At 44.2% G+C, this 22,247-nt stretch overlaps 2 non-coding genes across 2 annotated transcripts; both read left to right on the top strand.

Annotated features, from left to right (window-relative positions):
* The first annotated feature begins 712 nt into the window (after positions 1-712).
* Positions 713-850, top strand: LOC119927675. The gene has a single exon (XR_005450656.1). It is a non-coding gene; the product is annotated as a small nucleolar RNA SNORA7 (small nucleolar RNA).
* A 6,094-nt stretch (positions 851-6,944) lies between these two features.
* On the top strand, positions 6,945-7,081 carry LOC119927795. Its single transcript, XR_005450765.1, has one exon. It is a non-coding gene; the product is annotated as a small nucleolar RNA SNORA7 (small nucleolar RNA).
* Positions 7,082-22,247: the final 15,166 nt, after the last annotated feature.

Genomic DNA, 22,247 nt, shown 5'->3' with positions numbered 1-22,247 from the left:
GAAGGAGGTAAGATGGGGGGGATGGAGAGGGGGACGAGGGGGAGAGGAAGGAAGGGGCTCAGTCTGGGAAGGCCTCCTGGAGGAGGTGAGCTCTCAGCAGGGCCTTGAAGGGAGGAAGAGAGCTAGCTTGGCAGATGGGCAGAGGGAGGGCATTCCAGGCCAGGGGGATGACGTGGGCCGAGGGTCGATGGAGGGACAGGCGAGAATGAGGTATGGTGAGGAGATTAGCGGCGGAGGAGCGGAGGGTGCGGGCTGGGCTGTAGAAGGAGAAAAGGGAGGTTAGGTAGGAGGGGGTGAGGTGATGGACAGCCTTGAAGCCCAGGGTGAGGAGTTTCTGCCTGATGCGCAGATTGATTGGTAGCCACTGGAGATTTTTGAGGAAGGGAGTAATATGCCCATAGCGTTTCTGGACAAAGATACTCCGGGCAGCAGCATGAAGTATGGATTGAAGTGGAGAGAGACAAGAGGATGGGAGATCAGAGAGAAGGCTGATGCAGTAGTCCAGACGGGATAGGATGAGAGCTTGAATGAGCAGCACTTGAATTAAGTGACAAGCCCAGGGTCACACAGAAGACAAGTGCAGAGCCAGGATGAGAACCCAGGACCTCCCAGGTCATGAAGAGATGTGCTCTCTCTCTGCATGCCAGGCGGCTCTGTCTGCTGAAATGTGTTACTCACTGGGCACTGAGTATTGCAGCTCTGGGCACTAACACCCCTCTCAGGGTGGCACCTGGAGAGTTTCCAGTCCTCTACCAGTCTCGGCTATGGGAGGGAGAGTCAAGCAGAGGCCTGTCCATTCCATTCCTAGCTTGGCCAGTGGCTAGTGAGTGGAAGACAATCTGCTACCAGTCAAAACTCCCCCATGCTGGGCAGCAGCGTCACGGGAGAGAGTTGAGGGCGGACACTTGAGTTTCCTGCACAGAAGGCGGCGATGGAAAACTACTTCCATATTTTTACCAGGAAAACTCTATGGATCAACTACCAGAACAATTGCGGATGGAGAGCGGGACATTCTGGGAGAGATGGGTCTGCGGCATCGCTACGGGTCGGAAACGACGCAACAGCCTAAGACAAGACAAGGGCACTCCCAAGGCCTCAGAAAATCTTGCATCCCAGCTTAAAACTGGGAGTCAGTTGCTGAGGATAGACCTGCATGGAGAGTTGAAATCAAGAAAGGAATCAAGAAAGGAATGTCGCTCTTTGAGTGAGAGCTTGGTAGGAGTGAGAGACAAGGTGGTAAGAGAGAAAGCGATGCTAAGAAGCACCTACGTTAAACCCTACAACACAAGGGGTAGCATTTTTGAATGCATAGTATGGCCAGAACCGTAGATTCCCCATTAGCATTTATAGCTTCACACACCTTCATAGGTGAACTTCTCTGACAGTGGTATTGTCTTTGAACACAAAGGATAAAAACCAGTGGTATTTATTGAGTACTTACGGTGTGCAGAGTTAAATTGTATTAAGTGTTTGGGAGATTATATTTCAGTTGAGTTGGTAGACATGATCCTTGATCACACTGAGAAGCAACGAGGCCTAGTGGAAAGATTCCTGGCCCGCGAGTCAAAATATCTGGGTTCTAATCCCGGCTCAGCCCACTTGTTGGCTGTGTGGACTTGGGCTCGTCACTTAACTTCCCTGTGCCTCAGTTACCTCATCTGTAAAATGAGGATGAAGATTGCGAACTCCATATAGGACAGGGACTGTGTCTAACCCGATTACCTTGCATCTATCCCATCGCTTAGTGCCTGGCACAAAGTAAGTGCTTAACAAATACCGCAAGTATTACTATTAATATTATTAAGGAGGTTAGAATCCAATGGGGAATAATAATAATGATGATGATGGTATTTGTTAAGCGCTTACTACATGCAAAGCACTGTACTAAGCACTGGGGAGATTACAGGGTGATCAGGTTGTCCCACCTGGGGCTCACAGTTTGAATCCCCATTTTAAAGATGAGGGAACTGAGGCACAGAGAAGTTGTGACTTGCCCAAAGTCACACAGCTGACGGAGCCGGGATTTGAGCCCATGACCTCTGACTCCAAAACCCGGGCTCTTTCCACTGAGCCACGCTGCCGCTTGTACTTTCCAAGCACTTAGTACAAGCTAAGTACTTGTACTCTGCACACAGTAAGCGCTCAATAAATATGATTGAATGAATGAATCAGTTGCCCATAATGTTTCAGGAGGCCAATTACTTCTCTTGTAGTTTGGGGCAATCCCAGTCCTCTCAAAAACCTGGCTCCGTAGAGCACGCACGCCTAACACACACGAGGTACGACTGGTTTGTTCAGCCATGGGTAGGGACTCCACCCGAAATCCTCTAACCGGGTTTAATCCTTCCTCGTGGCACTTTACCTTGATTTACCTCTTCATAGTAATACAGAAAAGCATGATGAAGTACATCACAAGGATTGGCCAGAACACTGGGACGCTGAAAGCTTCAAAGAAGGTACATACCATAGCAACAAGGATGCCCTTTGTAGCAGAGTGCCTTTCGAAAGAAAAACCAAGATAGACACTAAAATAGATTACAGATAAGGGAAATGGTGGAGCGCAAGGATACATACAGAAGTGCTAAGGAGATGGTGGTTCCCCACAGCACCTGTATATATGTTTGTACATATTTATTACTCTATTTATTTATTTATTTATTTTACTTGTACATATCTATTCTATTTATTTTATTTTGTTAGTATGTTTGGTTTTGTTCTCTGTCTTCCCCTTTCAGACTGTGAGCCCACTGTTGGGTAGGGACTGTCTCTATATGTTGCCAATTTGTACTTCCCAAGCGCTTAGTACAGTGCTCTGCACATAGTAAGTGCTCAATAAATACGATTGATGATGATGATGATGATGATGATGATGATGATGATTAAGAAGCAGCGTGGCTCAGTGGAAAGAGCTCAGGCTTGGGGGTCAGAGGTCATGGGTTCAAATCCCGGCTCCACCGCTTGTCAGCTGTGTGACTCTGGGCAAGTCACTTAACTTCTCTGTGCCTCAGTTACCTCATCTGTAAAATGGGGATTAAAACTGTGAGCCCCCCGTGGGACAACCTGATCACCTTATATCCTCCCCAGTGCTTAGAACGGTGCTTTGCACATAGTAAGCGCTTAATAAATGTCATTATTATTATTATTTTTAAGGGATACACCTCAAGTGCATAAATGGTGTAGAAGTGGGGACTTAATCAGGGAAGGAAAATGGAGGAACTGTGATTTTAATCAGGGTTTTAAGGTGAGGAGAGTGGTGGTCTCCCACATGTGGAGGAGGAGGGAATTCCAGGACAGGGGGAGACCACGGGCATGGATTCGACGGCAAGAAAAAGGAGACAGATATGGGGAGTAGGTGGGTGTTTGAGGAACGAAGTGTGTGGGCTGGATTATAGAAGAAGATCAGTGAGGTAAGGTGGAGGAGGAGAGCTGATTGAGTGACCCAAACACAGCTGTCCCATTGAGCTAAATCCAGTACTGTCCCCTTCCCTCCTCCTGGAATTTCTGTGACTCATCTTTTCCGTCTTCCTCTTTCTTCCCCAGATTTGCCCTCTTTCCTCTCTGGTTACACTGTATCCTTTCCATTCATTCATTCATTCATTCATTCAATCGTATTTCTTGAGCGCTTACTGTGCGCAGAGCACTGTACTAAGCTACTTCCTCTGTGAAGAAGCATGGCCTAGAGGAAAGAGCATGGGCCCAGGAGTCGGGGTAATGGGTTCTAATCCCGGCTCTGCCACATGTCTGCTGTGAGACCTAGGGCAAGTTACTTAACTTCTCTGTTCCTCCATTTCCTCATTCATTCATTCATTCATTCATTCATTCATTCATTCTATCGTATTTATTGAACACTTACTGAGCGCAGAGCACTGTACTAAGCACTTGGGAAGCACACGTCGGCAACATATAGAGACGGTCCCTTCCCAACAATGGGCTCACAGTCTACAAGGGGGAGACAGACAACAAAACAAAACATGTGGACAGGTGTCAAGTCATCAGAATAAATAGAATTAAAGCTAAATGCACATCATTAACAAAATAAATAGAATAGTAAATATGTACAAGTAAAATAAATAGAGTAATAAATCTGTACAAACATATACAGGTTCTGTGGGGAGGGGAAGGAGATAGGGCTGGGGGGGACAGGGAGGAGGAGAGGTAAAGGGGGCTCAGTCTGGGAAGGCTTCTTGGAGGAGGTGAGCTCTCAGTAGGGCTTTGAAAGGAGGAAGAGAACTAGCTTGGCGGATGTGTGGAGGGAGGGCATTCCAGGCCAGGGGGAGGACATGGGCTGGAGGTCGATGGTGGGACAGGTGAGAACGAGGTACAGTGAGGTGGTTAGCAACAGAGGAACGGAGGGTGTGGGCTGGGCTGGAGAAGGAGAGAAGGGAGGTGAGGTAGGAGGGGGCGAGGTGATAGCCTTGAAGCCGAGAGTGAGGTCTTTTTGCTTGATGCATAGGTTGACTAGCAGCCACTGGAGATTTTTGAGGAGGGGAGGGACATCCCCAGAATGTTTCTGCACAACGATGATCCGGGCAATAGCGTGAAGTATACACTGAAGTGGGGAGAGACAGGAGGATGGGAGATCAGAGAGGAGGCTGATGAAGTAATCCAGTCGGATAAGATGAGAGGTTGAACCAGGAGGGTAGCGATTTGGATGGAGAGGAAAGGGCAGATCTTGGTGTTTGACCTCGGGAAAGTTACTTAACTTCTCTGAGCCTCCGTTTCCTCATTCATTCATTCATTCATTCATTCATTCAATCGTATTTATTGAGCACTTACTGTGTGTAGAGCACTGTACTAAGTGCTTGGGAAGTACAAGTCGGCAACATATAGAGATGGATCCTACCCAACAATGGGCTCACAGTCTAGAAGGGGCAGACAGACAACAAAACAAATCATGTAGACAGGTGTCAAAGTCATCCGAACAAATAGAATTGAAGCTAAATGCACATCATTAACAAAATAAATAGAATAGTAAATATGTACAAGTAAAATAAGTAGAGTAATAAATCTGTAAAAATATCCATACAAGTGCGTTGAGGAGGTCAAGGAGGTAGGGTGGGTGGGGATGGTCAGGAGGAGAGGAAAAAGTGGGCTCAGTGTGGGAAGGCCTCTCTGGAAAATGGGGATCAAACCCCATGAGGGACATGAACTGTGTCCAACCTGCCAACCCTAGTCCTTAGAACAGTGCTTGGCACATAGTAAGCGCTTAACAAATACCACAATTATTATTATTATTTGTGGGGGTTTTTTAACTCTGCTGGGGACCTGACAGGACCTTGCTCCTCCTGCTGCTGCTGTCACCTTCACTGCCATCATTTTCATTCATTCATTTATTCAATTATATTTATTGAGGGCTGACCATGAGCAGAACACCAGTGCCACTTCTGCAGCTGACATTCTCTATAGTCTGGGACTGCAGTGTTTGGGTGCTTAGGGATCTGGGTGGGATGGGGAGAAAGAGCACCCCAGAAGCAGCATGACCTAGAGGACAGAGCACCAGCCTGAAGTCAGAGGACCTGGGTTCCAATCCCTGTTCTGCCACTTGTCTGCTGTGTGACCTTGGGTAAGTCATTTCGGTTCTCTCTGTCTCAGTTCCCTCTACTGTAAAATGGTGATTAAGGCTGTGAGCCCCACATGGAACACAGACTCTGTCCAACCTGATTATTTTATATCTGCCCCAGTTCTTAGTACAGTATCTGGTAAATAGTAAGCACTTAACAGATATCATTTTGAAAAATGCTTTGTAGGTTGGGAGAGTGATTATCTGTTGGCTATGAAGGAGGAGGGAGTTCCAGGTCAGCGACAGGATGTGTGGAAAACATGCTTGGAATAGAATCATGTCTTCCCTTCCCAATCCTGTCACCCATCCTTGCTCTCGGTATCTCTACATGTGATTGAATCAAGGGGATGGGAGCAAGGCACTGCTTAAAGGAGAAGCAATGCGGTCTATTCATTCAATCATTCATTCATTCAATCGTATTTATTGAGCGCTTACTGTGTGCAGAGCACTGTACTAAGCTCTTGGGAAGTACAATTTGGCAACATATAGAGACGGTCCCTACCCAACAGTGGGCTCACAGTCTAGAAGGGGGAGACAGAGAACAAAACAAAACATATTAACAGAATAAAATAAATAGAATAAATATGTACAAGTAAAATAGAGTAATAAATAAATACAAACATATACACATATATACAGGTGCTGTGGGGAAGGGAAGGAGGTAAGGTGGGGGGATGGAGAGGGGGAGGAGGGGGAGAGGAATAAGGGGGCTCAGTCTGGGAAGGCCTCCTGGAGGAGGTGAGCTCTCAGTAGGGCCTTGAAGGGAATTTATTGAGTACTTACTGTGTACAGAGCACTGTACTAAGCACTTTGGAAGTACAAATTGGCAACATATAGAGACAGTCCCTACCCAACAACAGGCTCACAGTCTAGAAGGGGGAAACAGACAAGAAAAAACCAAAACAAGTAGACAGGTGTCAATACCATAGATAGGTGTCAATACCATATAATGATGGCGTTTGTTAAGCCTTTACTATGTACCAAGCACTGTTCTTAGCACTGGGGGGGGATAGAAGGTAATCAGATTGTCCCACATGGGGCTCACAGTCTTAATCCCCATTTTACAGCTGAGGTAACTGAGGCCCAGAGAAGTTAGGTGGCTTGCCCAAAGTCACAAAGCAGACAAGTGACAGTCGGGATTAGAACCCATGACCTCTGACTCCCAAGCCCGTGCTCTTTCCACTGACCCACATTGCCTGGGAGTCAGAAGGACCTGGATTCTAATCCCAGATCTGCTGCTTGTATGCTCTGTGACCTTGAGCAAGTCACTTCTCTTCTCTGGGCCTCGATTCCTTCATCTGTAAAATGGGGATTAAGACTGTACACCTTAAGTGGGACATGGACTGTGTACAACCTAATTAGCTTGTATCTACCTCTCTACTTACCCCTCTCAGGGTCGCACCTGGAGAGTTTCCAGTCCTCTACCAGTCTCGGCTACAGAGGGAGAGTCAAGCAGAGGCCAACCCATTTTATTCCTAGCTTGACCACTGGCTAGCGAGTGGAAGGCAATCTGCTACAAGTCAAAACTTCCCTATGATAATAATCATAATGATGGCATTTATTAAGCACTTACTATGTGCAAAGCACTGTTCTAAGCGCTGGGGAGGTTACAAGGTGATCAGGTTGTCCCATGGGGGGCTCACAGTCTTAATCCCCATTTTACAGATGAGCTAACAGAGGCCCAGAGAAGTTAAGTGACTTGCCCAAAGTCACACAGCTGACAACTGGTGGAGCTGGGGTTTGAACCCATTACCTCTGACTCCAAAGCCCGTGTTCTTTCCATTGAGCCACACTGAGTCGAGGGTGGAGATGTGAGTTTACTGCACGGAAGGCGACCATGGTAAACCGTTTCCATATTTTTACCAAGAAAACTCTGTGGATACACTACCAGAATGATTGCAGATGGAAAGCAGGGCGTTCTGGAAGACATGTGTCTGTTCTGTCTCTATGGGTCAGAAACGACTCGACCGCACAAGACAAGAAAGACCCCGCTGCTCACAGCAGTATCTGGCACACTGTAAGTGTTTAACAGATACCATTTAAAGAATAAAAAAGCCAGAAAAATGAGATCTGAAACATCCTTAAACACCAGGCTGGTTTCACACGTGAAGCACGAGGCTCCAGCCTCTGGTGTTCTAAAATAAAAAATCGGTTTCCTCACCCTAAGAAAGATCACAGCACGCAAAGCTTTCCTTGAAGAAGTTAAAGCAAAACGCAGTATGACTTGGAAGAAGGGGTCACAAAGTGTGCAATTCACTCTCTTCGGAGGCATCCGAAATGGCTGCTGCACCATTCATTCATTCATTCATTCAATCGTATTTATTGAGCGCTTACTGTGTGCAGAGCACTGTACTAAGCGCTTGGGAAGTACAAGTTGGCAACATGTGGTTCCAGTTACTGGAACCACCAGCGCACGGAAAACGAAGCCGCTCATTCCAAATGGGTCAACCCGGTCGAGAAGCGGTGTGGCCTAGTGGAAAGAGCATGGGCTTGGGAGTCAGAGGACGTGAGTTCTAATCCAGACGCCACCACTTAATAATAATAATAATAATGGTATTTGCTAAGCGCTTACTATGTGCCAAGCACTGTTCTAAGCGCTGGGGTAGACTTGTCTGCTGTGTGACCTTGGACAAGCCACTTGCCACAGATTAAGCATTTTATTCCCTGATTACTACCCGGAGGAGGCCACTAAGTAGCCTCTTGAGTCCGGGCAGACTCACCTCCTCCAGGAGGCCTTCCCAGACTTAGCCCCCTCCTTCCTCTCTCCCTCCTCCCCCTCCCCATCTCCCGCCTTACCTCCTTCCCCTCCCCACAGCACCTGTATATATGTATATGTTTGTACATATTTATTACTCTATTTTACTTGTACATATTTATTCTATTTATTTTATTTTGTTAATATGTTTTGATTTGTGGTCTGTCTCCCCCTTCTAGACTGTGAGCCCGCTGTTGGGTAGGGACCATCTTTATATGTTGCCAATTTGTACTTCCCAAGCGCTTAGTACAGTGCTCTGCACACAGTAAGCGCTCAATAAATACAATTGAATGAATGAATGAATGAACTTGACTTCTCTGTGCCTCAGTTCCCTCATCTGTAAAATGGGGATTAAGAATGTGAGCCCCACAAGGGACAACCTGATTACCTTGTGTCTACCCCAGCGCTTAGAATAGTGCTCAGCACATAGTAAGCCCTTAACAAACACCATAATTATTATTGTTATAAGAAGGCTTTTGTGGAGGAAGTTTTCACGGAAGGACCATTAGTATGGGGTCAAGTGCTTAGTGCAGTGTACTACACTCAGTGTATGCTTCAACATATACTCTTTGTATTACCGCTGCTAAATGACAGTAATGGCGACAATTATGGTATTTCATTCAATAGTATTTATTGAGCACTTACTGTATGCAGAGCACTGTACTAAGCGCTTGTTAATCACATACTATGTGCCAAGCACTGCTAGAGGCTTCCCCCCTGAAGAGACTGACGAATAACTGACTGCAGATGGGAGCTTCTTGAAGAACTTTTATCGACGTTATCTGTCGAGTATGCACTGGGCTGTGTACCCAATCAATCAATCAATCGTATTTATTGAGTGATTACAGTATGCAGATCACTGTAAGCATTGGGAGAGTACCACACAACAACAAACAGACACATTCCTTGCCCTCATGGTGCATGCAGTCTACGGGGGGGGAGACAGACATTGATATAAATAAATAAATTATGGATACTTACGCATGTGCCGTGGGGCCGGGGGTGGGGATGGTGAATAAAGGGAGCAAGTCAGGGTGATGCAGAAGAGAGTGGGAAAGGAGGAAATGTGCTTAACGGGGGAGGGATGAAGTCCATAGGTGGGGTAGGATAATCAATCAATAAATCGTATTTATCGAGTGCTTACTGTGTGCAGAGCACTGTACTAAGCGCTTGGGAAGTACAAGTTGGCAACATATAGAGAAGGTCCCTACCCAACAGTGGGCTCACAGTCTAGAAGGGGGAGACAGAGAACAAAACCAAACTTATTAACAAAATAAAATAAATAGAATAGATATGTACAAGTAAAATAAATACATAAATAGAGTAATTAAGGCTAGGCAGTGTGCGGCTGGTTTTATTGCATGTTTTTCTCTGTTGTGTGTTGGGCTATTTTCCCCCTCTCTTTGACCTTGTCATACAGACGTAAAATAAAACTAAGACCCTGTCAAAGAATCTCTTTCTATGTTCACTGCATTCTTCTTGACTGATATTCAGAAACAAATAAGCAAGAGCCAGTTGAATCCAGGACCATATTGCCAAATGAGACATTTTTCCCTATGGAAAGGACAATGGGGCTTTTTCCAACAGTTCTAATCAACTGTGTTGGCTTGTAAGCCCCTGTTATCTTGAGAGGTCACATGAGGTCAGGATTTAGAAGAAAAGAAAACGCATCCACTCCTGCTTATGTTTCTTTTGCACTTGTGACTTCCTAAAAAATAATTTTGAGAATGCACTGGCGCTCCTTGGCAGCAATAAATCAGTCAAAAAATTAGTAGCGTTTACTAAGGCACTAATAAGCTAAGCATGTGATAGAATATAATAGTGGTAGAAGCCACAATCTCTCAGGGTGGCACCTGGAGAGTTTCCAATATTCTACTAGTCAGGACTATAAGAGAAGTCAAGCAGAGGCATATCCTTTCCATTCCTATCTTGGCCAGTGGCTAGCGAGTGGAAGGCAATCTGCTACAAGCCAAAACTCCCCTGTGCTGGGCAGCAGGAGAGAATCAAGGGCAGAGACTCGTTTACTGCGTGGAAAGAGGCAATGGTTAACTAATTCTGGATTTTTACCAGGAAAACTCTATAGATATGCTACCAGAAGGATTGTAGATGGAAGTGTGCTTTGCACATAGTAAGTGCTTAATAAATGCCATTATTATAAGTGGGGCATTCTAAGAGAGTCATAGCATCACTACGGGTTGGACACAACTCGACAACATAAAACAACCACAGCAGCAGAAGGCACAAGGATCTTACTATCTAATGCGGCTTCAGTATAACACTTGTTACGGTTTAATAGATTTTCCTTATTGGCCATTGATTTGAAAACGGATGGCTCTTTAAAAAGTAAAATAAATGTAATATTTATTGCCAGAAAATGATTTTCTCTGCCTTATCCTCAGATATTTAGTCCAGTGTTTGGGTTGTTAAAGTCATAATAAATACAGTCTCCTTATTAAGCCACCGATTTGAAAATGGATGGCTTTTTAAAAAGTACCATAAATGTGATATTCATCATCATAAAATCATTTTCTATGTCCAACTGTCCTCAGATCTTTAGTTCTGTATATGGTTTGCTATATTTATAATACTCATTGGTTTTTATTGGCCACTGATGTGAAAATGGATGGCTTTTAAAAAGTAAGTAAAAGTGATATTTATTTCAAAAGACTGCTTAACTCACAGAAGGTTGAGGAGATTGGAAGGAATGGGTCGCCAAGGATACGCCTTTACTTCATCTCATGAAATCTTCTGGAGAGATAGCTGACGATCACTTACAAAAATATTGTTTCTGAAATGTGAAAAGATGACCGTGATGGCACGTTGACTGCTATTGAGGTCAACAGTGGTATGCTTTTAGTTTTTCAACTCCACCATGTGGCATGGTATTGGGTATGTACCTCAATGCTCACTATACTGCTTGAAACAAGAAGCAATTATGCACTCAGTAAATATCATTAATCAGTTTAACAACAGCCACAGTTATTATGATTATTATCATTATCACTAATAATGATGATGATGATAATAATAAAAGAAATTGATGCAAGCTTATATGCAGCATAATTCATTCAATCGTATTTATTGAGTGCTTACTGTGTGCAGAGTACTGTAAGGAGAAGCAACAATAATAATAATAAAAATAATTATGGTATTTGTTAAGTTCTTACTGCGTGTCAGGCACTGTACTAAGCGCTGGGGTTGATAGAAGAAAGTTGGATTGGACAGAGTCCTTGTCCCACAAGGGGCTCACAGTTTCAGTCCCCATTTTACAGATGAGGTTGTGAGCCCCTGGAGGGCCAGGGATCATGTCTAACTCTCACTTGTGTAGTTTTTTTCCCCCGTGCTTAGTACAGAGCTCTACACACAGTAGTTGTTTAATAAATCCTATTGCTATTACTACTACTATTACTCCTCCTACCGCTATGTTGCCAACTTCCCAAGCACTTAGTACAGTGCTCTGCACACAGTTAGTGCTCAATAAATATGACTGAATGAATGAATGAGGTAACTGAGGCACAGAGAAGTGAAGCGACTTGCCCAAAGTCACATAACAGGATTATCCATGACCTTCTAACTCCTAGGCCCGTGCTCTATGAACTATGCTGCTCAGTTAGTTAGCTGAGGGACAGAGGAGGTATAGATCACTGAAGCTCATCGATCAACACAGCCAATTGGGAAAAACTACACGCAGTTACAGCCACCCCATTTTAGGAAGGATGTATAGAGCTAAAGATTCCCCCATGAGGGGAACCATGAAGCCGAGTGGGATGGAGTAATTCTGCATGGTGGTCAATTGGAAAGATTAGAGCTGAAAAAAAAGTGCACTTTCCAGACTGGAAAGAAGAAAGCGGAGAGGGGCCATGATTGACGAAGTCGAAGTAGGGGAGGATAGGGTAAACATAGAACTGATGTTCACAGAATCCCGTAGCAAAAGAATCAGGGATAGATGAAGTTCAACGATGAGTGAGTGAGTGGCTGAAATGGCCAGCATGGCCTAGTGCTTAGAACAGTGCTTTGCACATAGTAAGTGCTTAATAAATGCCATTATTATTATTATTATTATTATTATTATTATTATTATTAGTGGCAAGAGCACGGGCTTCGGAGTCAAGGCCACGGGCTTTAAACCCGGCTCCACATTTGTCTGTTGTGTGACCTTGGACAAGTCACTTAACTTCTCGGTGCCACAGTTACCACATCTGTCAAATGGGGATTAGGACTTTGAGCCCCACTTGGGACAACCTGATTACCTTGCATCTACTCCTGTTCTTAGAACAGGGAGTGGCATATAGTAAGCGCTTAACAAATACCATCATTATTATTATTATCATATTAAGGCCAATTAGGACCCAAGAATTCATTCACATTGTGCACATGAAAAACCTGTCTCTTGTGTTGTGATGTTTAATTTCTTGCAGTGCCTGGCACTGTTTTCTCTTTTGCCTCATTTTTCCTTCCTTATGAGAGTTTTTCCAAAAGACCTGTATCTTACTTAACCGTGCATGCCCTACTGCTCCATCTCATAGTTAACTCTCAATTTTCAACCAGGATGCGGAATTGTCTGAACTGTTTATCTCTGTGTCCTAAAAAATATCTTCCCTGCCTTCCTTGCTTTCTGTTCCCCAGTTAGCCATGGCATTATTATTAGTTACTTTATGAGAAAATAATTCCCTCTCAAGGAAAAGCATCATTTTCCTGCCTTTCTCCATGATGCATCCAGCCTAAGGTTTTCGTGAGCGGCCATATGTTTCCAATGGATAAGAGGTGCATTGAAATTGGAGGGAAACAAAGTATTTTAGACACTCCAGTTTTACTGTAACTGGATTATACAATATTATATTTACTATTGAACTATTGTATTCTATGTCCTCATGTAAATATTATTATAAATGATACACATAAATCAAAATTGTATTATAAATTACTGATTCATTCATATTAATATCTGTCTCCCCCTCTAGACTGTAAGCTCATTATGAGCAGGGAACTTGTCTTCTAATTTTTTTATTGTACTCTCCAAGCTCTGAAAATAGTAAGCGCTCAACAAATATGATTAATTCATTGGTAATATATGTTTAAACTGACTGTTACATCTGCAAAAATTAGTTTTCCTTTATTATGTCATGAATTTGTGATTTACTTAGACCAATGTTTGATGTGCCATGATTAGTGTGCATAAACATATCTAAATATCACTACTATTACTCTGGAGTTTTGATACCATGTCCCAGATGATTTCACCATCGAAGACTGAGCTCCTTGTCTTCCCTCCCAAACCTTGTCCTCTCCCTGACTTTCCCATCTCTGTTGACGGCACTACCATCCTTCCCGTCTCACAAGCCCGCAACTTTGGTGTCATCTTCGACTCCGCTCTCTCATTCACCCCTCACATCCGAGCCGTCACCAAAACCTGCCGGTCTCAGCTCCGCAACATTGCCAAGATCCGCCCTTTCCTCTCCATCCAAACTGCTACCCTGCTCATTCAAGCTCTCATCCTATCCCGTCTGGACTACTGCACCAGCCTTCTCTCTGATCTCCCATCCTCGTGTCTCTCTCCACTTCAATCCATACTTCATGCTGCTGCCCGGATTATCTTTGTCCAGAAACGCTCTGGGCATATTACTCCCCTCCTCACAAATCTCCAGTGGCTACCAATCCATCTGCGCATCAGGCAGAAACTCCTCACCCTGGGCTTCAAGGCTGTCCATCACCTCGCCCCCTCCTACCTCACCTCCCTTCTCTCCTTCTACTGCCCAGCCCGCAACCTCCGCTCCTCCGCCGCTAATCTCCTCACTGTACCTCGTTCTCGCCTGTCCCGCCGTCGACCCCCGGCCCACGTCATCCCCCGGGCCTGGAATGCCCTCCCTCTGCCCCTCCGCCAAGCTAGCTCTCTTCCTCCCGTCAAGACCCTGCTGAGAGCTCACCTCCTCCAGGAGGCCTTCCCAGACTGAGCCCCTTCCTTCCTCTCCCCCTCGTCCCCCTCTCCATCCCCCCATCTTACCTCCTTCCCTTCCCCACAGCACCTGTATATATGTATATATGGTTGTACATATTTATTACTCTATTTATTTATTTATTTATTTATTTTACTTGTACATTTCTATCCTATTTATCTTATTTTGTTGGTATGTTTGGTTCTGTTCTCTGTCTCCCCCTTTTAGACTGTGAGCCCACTGTTGGGTAGGGACTGTCTCTATGTGTTGCCAATTTGTACTTCCCAAGTGCTTAGTACAGTGCTCTGCACATAGTAAGCGCTCAATAAATACGATTGATTGATTGATTGATTGATTGATTCACCATGCATCATTTTATCTCCCATTTCCAAATGACAGGATGTTGTTCTAGTTGTTCTGAAAGTCAACCCAATCTTGGGAATTTCTGTCTTTGACTTTAAAGTGAGTTGGTGAAGTTAAGATGATAGGATAAATCGCTAGTATCGATATACATTTTCAGCAGCCTTATCTCTTTCCTTCTTATCTCTTACTCCACCATTTGGGGTTTTATCTAGCCCTATAAGGTAATAAAATAAGTGCTAGCTTAAACCCATCACCTCTGCTCATTAAGTCGATTCAATTTCAACTTTCCCATCAAGAGGCTATGTACCAGTGCACATTTGGTCTCTAACCATTTATATTTTCACCTGTCAGTTCGAAAAACTATGACCACCTCTCTGCTCTTCTACATCTTGCAACATCAGCAGAAGCCGAAATGGTTTTGCCTTTTTGGAAAGGACAGACTACACTCTACCGCTGTTTCTGCTGACTGATACTGGGAGAAAAGTTCATTCATTCGACCAAATTTATTAAGTGCTTACAGTGCAGAGCACTGTACTAACCGCTTGAGCAGATGGATGGAACAATATTAGCCAGGGGTTGTTCTGGTGAAGGAGTAGTGTGACCTACTGGAAAGACCATGGGCCTGGAAATCAGAGGACCTGGTTACCAATTCCGCTCAGTCATTTGTCTGTTGTGTGACCTTGGGAAAGTCACTTAACTTCTCTGGGTCTCAGTTACCTCATCTGTAAAATGGGGATTAAGACTGAAAGTGTCTTAAGACTGTTTTAGTGTCTCTCTCCCTCACTAGATTTTAAGTCCCTTGAGGGCAGGGATCATGTCTACTTCATTGCACACTCCCCAGTGCCTGTGGGAAAACCTGATCATTATTATTATTAGCATTATTAACACCACAGAAGCAGCGTGGCTCAGTGGAAAGAGCCCGGGCTTTGGAGTCAGAGGTCATGGGTTCGAATCCCCGCTCCGCCACATGTCTGCTATGTGACCTTGGGCAAGTCACTTAACTTCTCTCAGCCTCAGTTACCTCATCTGTAAAATGAGGATTAAGACTGTGAGCCCCACGTGGGACAACTTGATCCTACTGTAACTTCCCCAGCGCTTAGAACAGTGCTTTGCACATAGTAAGTGCTTAACAAATGCCATCATTATCACAGGCGTGCTTCTCTGTCTTTGCCACCATTATAGAAATGTGAGCCAAATGCATCTCCCCCGACACACACACACAAACACACACATGCAAATACACACCATATCACCTCTCCTCAGCATACACTCCCACCCAGTCACCCGCATACATATCCATGCACTCCCCACAGCGCTCACCCACAGACACACTCACAACTCTTGTTACTTTGATCTCTCCAAACACAAAAAGACTAAATTCCCAGTAGCCACATATCCCCACTGTATTGTCTTCTCCTATGGGCTTGGTTCATACTATAAGCACCTTATCACTTTGCATCCTCCCCAGCACTTAGAACAGTGCATTGAACATAGTAAGTGCTTAACAAATGCCATCATTATTAATAAATAAAAGCAGCATGGCCTGGTGGATAGAGTGTAGGCCTGGGAGTTGGAAGCACCTAGGTTCTAAGCCCAATTCCACCACTTGTCTACTGTGTGATCTTGGACAAGATGTTTAACTTCCCTTGGCCTCAGTTATCCCATCTGGAAAATGGAGATTAAGCAGGGGAGCCCCTTGTAGGACAGGGACTGTGTCCAACCTGATTACTTTGTATCTACTCTAGTGCTTAGAACAGTGCCTGGCACATACTAACTTCTTAAGAAATACTATTAAAAAAATAAAATACCATTGAATGAAACATATACCTATATATTTGTACCAACTGATGGTACATACACAAACCCCACATATTATACAACTTTCCCCCAGCTCATCATAACAGACATCCCCAAAACATACTCATATCTATAATAATGATGGCATTTATTAAGCACTTACTATGTGCAAAGCACTGTTCTAAGCACTGGGGAGGTTACAAGATGATGATGTTGTTCCACAGGGGGCTCACAGTCTTAGTCCCCATTTTACAGATGAGGTAACTGAGGCACAGAGAAGTTAAGTGACTTGCCCAAAGTCACACAGCTGACAATTGGCAGAGCCGGGATTTGAACCCATGACCTCTGAGTCCAAAGCCCAGGCTTTTCCCACTGAGCCACGCTGCTTCTCACATCTATTTATTTATTTATTTATTTTACTTGTACATATCTATTCTATTTATTTTATTTTGTTAGTATGTTTGGTTTTGTTCTCTGTCTCCCCCTTTTAGACTGTGAGCCCACTGTTGGGTAGGGACTGTCTCTATATGTTGCCAACTCACACTTCCCAAGTGCTTAGTACAGTGCTCTGCACACAGTAAGCGCTCAATAAATACGATTGATGATGATGATGATCTATCTAGTCCCTATACTCTCTGCTATGTTGCCAACTTGTACTTCCCAAGCGCTTAGTACAGTGCTCTGCACACAGTAAGCACTCAATAAATACGATTGAATGAATGAATGAATGCTCTCCTGTGCATATACTGCCACAGCATACACAATCTTCCAATCCACACCACAATCCAAGTATCCACCAACATAAAGCTACATCAGTCAATCATATTTATTGAGAAGCAGCAGAGCTTAATAATAACAATGATTGCATTTATTAAGTGCTTACTATGCACAAAGCACTGTTCTAAGCACTGTGGAGGTTACAAGGTGACCAGATTGTCCCATGGGGGGCTCACACTCTTAATCCTATTTTACAGATGAGGGAACTGAGGCCCAGCGAAGTTAAGTGATTTGCCCAAAGTCACACAGCTGACAACTGGCGGAGCTGGGATTTGAACCCATGACCTCTGACCTCAAAGCCCGGGCTCTTTCCACTGAGCCACGCTGCTTCTCTAGTGGATAGAGCATGGGCCTGAGGAGTCAGAAAGACCTGAGTTCTAATCCCAGCTCTGCCACTTGTTTGCAGTATGACCTTGGGCAGGTCATTTCACTTACCTGGGCCTCAGCTACCTCATCTGGAAAATGGGGATTCAGACTGGGAGACCCATGCTGGACAGGGACTACGTCCAACCTGATTATCTTGTATCTACCCCAACTCTTAGTACAGTGCCTGTCACACAGTAAGTGCTTATCAGTTACCATGTAAAAAAAAATGAGTACTTACTGTATTTAGAGCACTCTACTAAGTGCTTGGAGGAATGCAGTATAACAGAGTTTGTAATAATAATAATAATGATGGCATTTGTTAAGTGCTTACTATGTGCAAAGCACTGCCCTAAGCGCTGGGGAAGTTACAAGGTGATCAGGTTGTCCCACGGGCGGCTCACAGTCTTAATCCTCATTTTACAGATGAGGTAACTGAGGCACAGAGAAGCTAAGTGACTTGCCCAAGGTCACACAGCTGACAATTGGCAGAGCCAGGATTAGGACCCATGACCTCTGACTCCCAAGCCCGCTCTTTTTCCACCGAGCCATGCAGATACAAGATAATCTATTTATTTATTACACCATTTATTTATTTATTTTACTTGTACATATTTATTCTATTTATTTTAGTCTGTTAATATGTTTTGTTTTGTTCTCTGTCTCCCCCTTCTAGACTGTGAGCCCATTGTTGGGTAGGGACTGGCTCGATATGTTGCCAACTTGTACTTCCCAAGCACTTAGTACAGTGCTCTGCACACAGTAAGCACTCAATAAATACGATTAAATGAATGAATGCATGAATCGGGTTGGGACACAGTCTAAGTGGTTGGGAGAGTACAATAGAGCACCTGAATAAATGTTTTGTCACCTGTCTACATGTTTTGTCTTGTTGTCTGTCTCCCCCTCCTAGACTGTGAGCCCGTTGTTGGGTAGGGACCGTCTCTACGTGTTCCCGACTTGTACTTTCCAAGCGCTTAGTACAGTGCTCTGCACACAGTAAGCGCTCAATAAATATGATTGAATGAATGAATATAACATAACATCTTCATCCTCTAGCCTGTAAGCTCGTGGTGGACAGGGAATGTGTCTGCTTACGATTATATTGTACTCTCCCAAGCACCTGGTACAGTGCTGTGCAAACAGTAAGCGCTCTATAATAATAATAATAATAATAATAATAATAATAATGGCATTTATTAAGTGCTTACTATTTGTAAAGCACCATTCTAAGAGCTGGGGAGGTTACAGGGTGATCAGGTTGTCCCACAGGGGGCTCACAGTCTTAATCCTCATTTTACAGATGAGGGAACTGAGGCCCAGAGAAGTCAAGTGACTTGCTCAAAGTCACACAGCTGACAATTGGCAGAGCTGGGATATGAACCCATGACCTCCGACTCCAGAGCCCGGGCTCTTTCCACCGAGCCACACCGCTTCTCTATAAATATTCTATAAATACGATTGACCGGCTGGCTGACTAAATCGCATTTGGTGCCGCGAATACAGGTCTCGGAGGAGCGAAAATGGCTACTCTGTGGTAATGATCGACCGTCCCCTTTGAATTGACTCCCAAAGAGGCATGCAGATACAATCCGTTTTGGTTTCCTCCCTGTCCCCATCTCCACCTGGCCTCCTTGTCATCTGCAAGGGAACTCAGAGTGGTGATGGTTTTCATCTGGACAGAGTGGCATTTAATTAAGTAAGCGGGATCTCAAGAAATGTCAAGGTGATAGCCGTATAGCATGCTTAATGAGGCGGGCTTCTAATGGTAGAAAGGCTGGTGTTGGAATGAGCGTTTTGTAACATGGACTGTAAGGGACCCATTCAGAAACAGATGTCAGGGCGAGGTGGAGAGGTTCTGGACTTTTGTAATGTTGGCTCAGAGAGTCATTCTGTGTGTGTGGGAGGGTGGGGGGGAAAGGAGTGTGTGTAGATGTGTGTGTGTGTGTGTGTGTGTGTGTGTGTGTGTGTATATGAAAGTCCTTTATTGGTGAATATAAACACAGGGATTGCATTATAAAGAATTGCGCAGGATGGCTGAGCTCCATGAAAGAAAAGCTGAGTTCCATAGGCTAATCAATCAATCAATCAATCGTATTTACTGAGCACTCCCTGTGTGCAGAGCACTGTACTAAGTGCTTGGGAAGTACAAGTCGGCAACATATAGAGACAGTCCCTACCCAACAGCGGGCTCACAGTCTAGAAGGGGGAGACAGACAACAGAACAAAACGTACTAACAAAATAAAATAAATAGAAAAGGTATGTACAAGATAAATAGAGTAATAAATAAATAAATAGAGTGATAGACAACCTCAGTCTTTCCTTGAGTTGATTTATGATGCACTTCTTAGTCTTTCTCCCTTTCTGTGTCTAACTTAGAGAAGCAGCATGGCTTAGCAGGAAGAGCCAGGCTTGGGAGTCAGGGGTCATGAGTTCTAATCTCGGCTCCGCCGCTTGTCAGCTGTGTGACTTTGGGCAAGTCACTTAACTTCTCAGGGCCTCAGTGACCTCATCTGTAAAATGGGGATTAAGATTGTGAGCCCCAAGTGGGAAAACTTGATTACCTTGTATCTACCTTGTATCTATCTTGTATCTCTATGTTGCCAACTTGTGCTTCCCAAGTGCTTAGTACAGTGCTCTGCACACAGTCAGTGCTCAATAAATACGAGTGCATGAATGAATGAATGAATGAATGAATACTCCAGTGCTTAGAACAGTGCTTGGTACATAGTAAGCACTTAAATACCATCAAATACCACAGACTGAGCCCCCTCCTTCCTCTCCCCCTCCTCCCCATCTACATCCCCCCTGCCTTACCTCCTTCTCCTCCCCACAGCACCTGTATATATGGATATATGTTTGTATGTATTTATTACAAGTGTCCAGTCAAGTGTCCAGATTTTGTACAGATTTATTACTCTATTCATTTTACTTATACATATTTACTATTCTATTTATTTTGTTAATGATGTGCATCTAGCTTTACTTCTATTTATTCTGATGACTTTGACACCTGTCCACATGTTTTATTTTGTTGTCTGTCTCCCCCTTCTAGACTGTGAGCCCGTTGTTTTGTAGGGGCCATCTCTATATGTTGCTGACTTGTTCTTCCCAAGCACTTAGCACAGTGCTCTGCACACAGTAAGCGCTTAATAAATACGATTGAATGAATGAATGAATGAATGAATGAATGCCGGTCTGAGTTCCTGTGTATGTTTCTAATTCCTTATGGCTGTTACTTTTCGGTGGGTGTCCATGTCTGAGGTTTCTAGACTTGTAGACATATAACTCTGCTTGGGTGTCCTTGTGTGTGTGTCTACACTGCTTGTGTGTCCTTGTGAAGGTGTGTGTGTCTGCTTATGTATGTGGATATAGGTGTGTATTTGTAGGCATATAGTGAGTGTATTGGGGGTGATCCTCAAGGGCAGAGAATGTGTCTACAAAGAAGTAGCATGGCTCAATGGAAAGAGCCCGGGCTTGGGAGTCAGAGGCCATAGGTTCAAATCCCAGCTCCGCAAATTGTCAGCTGTGTGACCTTGGGCAAGTCACTTTAACTTCTCTATGCCTTAGTTACCTCATCTGTAAAATGGGGATTAAGACTGTGAGCCCCCCGTGGGACAACCTGATCACCTTGTAACCCCCCAGCACTTAGAACAGTGCTTCACACATAGTAAGCGCTTAAGAAATACCATCCTTATTATTATTATTATTGTAACCTCCCCAGTGCTTAGAACAGTGCTTTGCACATAGTAAATGCTTAACAAATGCCATCATTATTATTATTATTACAAACTCTGTTATACTGTATTCCTCCAAGCACTTAGTAGAGTGATCTAAACACAGTAAGTACTCATTTTTTTTTTTTACATGGTAACTGAAAGCACTTACAAGATAATCAGGTTGGACATAGTCCCTGTCCCTCATGGGACTTCCAATCTGAATCCCCATTTTCCAGATGAGGTAACTGGGGCCCAGATAAGTGAAGTGACCTGCCCAAGGTCATACTGCAAACAAGTGGCAGAGCTGGGATTAGAACTCAGGTCTTTCAGACTCCTCAGCTCCACGTTCTATCCACTAGAGAAGCAGCGCGGCTCAGTGGAAAGAGCCTGGGCTTTGGAGTCAGAGGTCATGGGTTCAAATCCTGGCTCCACCAATTGTTAGCTGCGTGACTTTGGGCAAGTCACTTCACTTCTATGGGCCTCAGTTCCCTCATCTGTAAAATGGGGATTAAGACTATAAGCCCCCCATGGGACAATCTGGTCACCTTGTAACCTCCCCAGCACTTAGAACAGTGCTATGCACATAGTAAGTGCTTAATAAATGCCATTATTATTATAGATATGAGTGTGTTATGGGGATGTCTGTTGAGCTGGGGGAAAGTTGTGTAATGTGTGGTGTTTGTGTACGTACCATCAGTTGGTATAAAGACATAGATATATGTTTTATTCATTGGTATTTATTTTATTTTTTTAATAGTATTTCTTAAGAACTTTGTATGTGCCAGGCACTGTTCTAAGCACTAGAGTGGATACAAAGTAATCAGGTTGGACACAGTCCCTGTCCTACAAGGGGCTCCCCTGCTTAATCCCCACTTTCCAGATCGGATAACTGAGGCCAAGAGAAGTTAAATGTGTAGTCCAAGGTCACATAGTAGACAAGTGGTGGAATTGGGATTAGAACCCAGGTGCTTCCAAATCC

The sequence above is a fragment of the Tachyglossus aculeatus genome, chromosome 4, assembly GCF_015852505.1.
Source record: "Tachyglossus aculeatus isolate mTacAcu1 chromosome 4, mTacAcu1.pri, whole genome shotgun sequence".
Lineage (NCBI taxonomy): Eukaryota > Metazoa > Chordata > Mammalia > Monotremata > Tachyglossidae > Tachyglossus > Tachyglossus aculeatus.
This window is presented reverse-complemented; position numbering and strand designations above follow the sequence as displayed.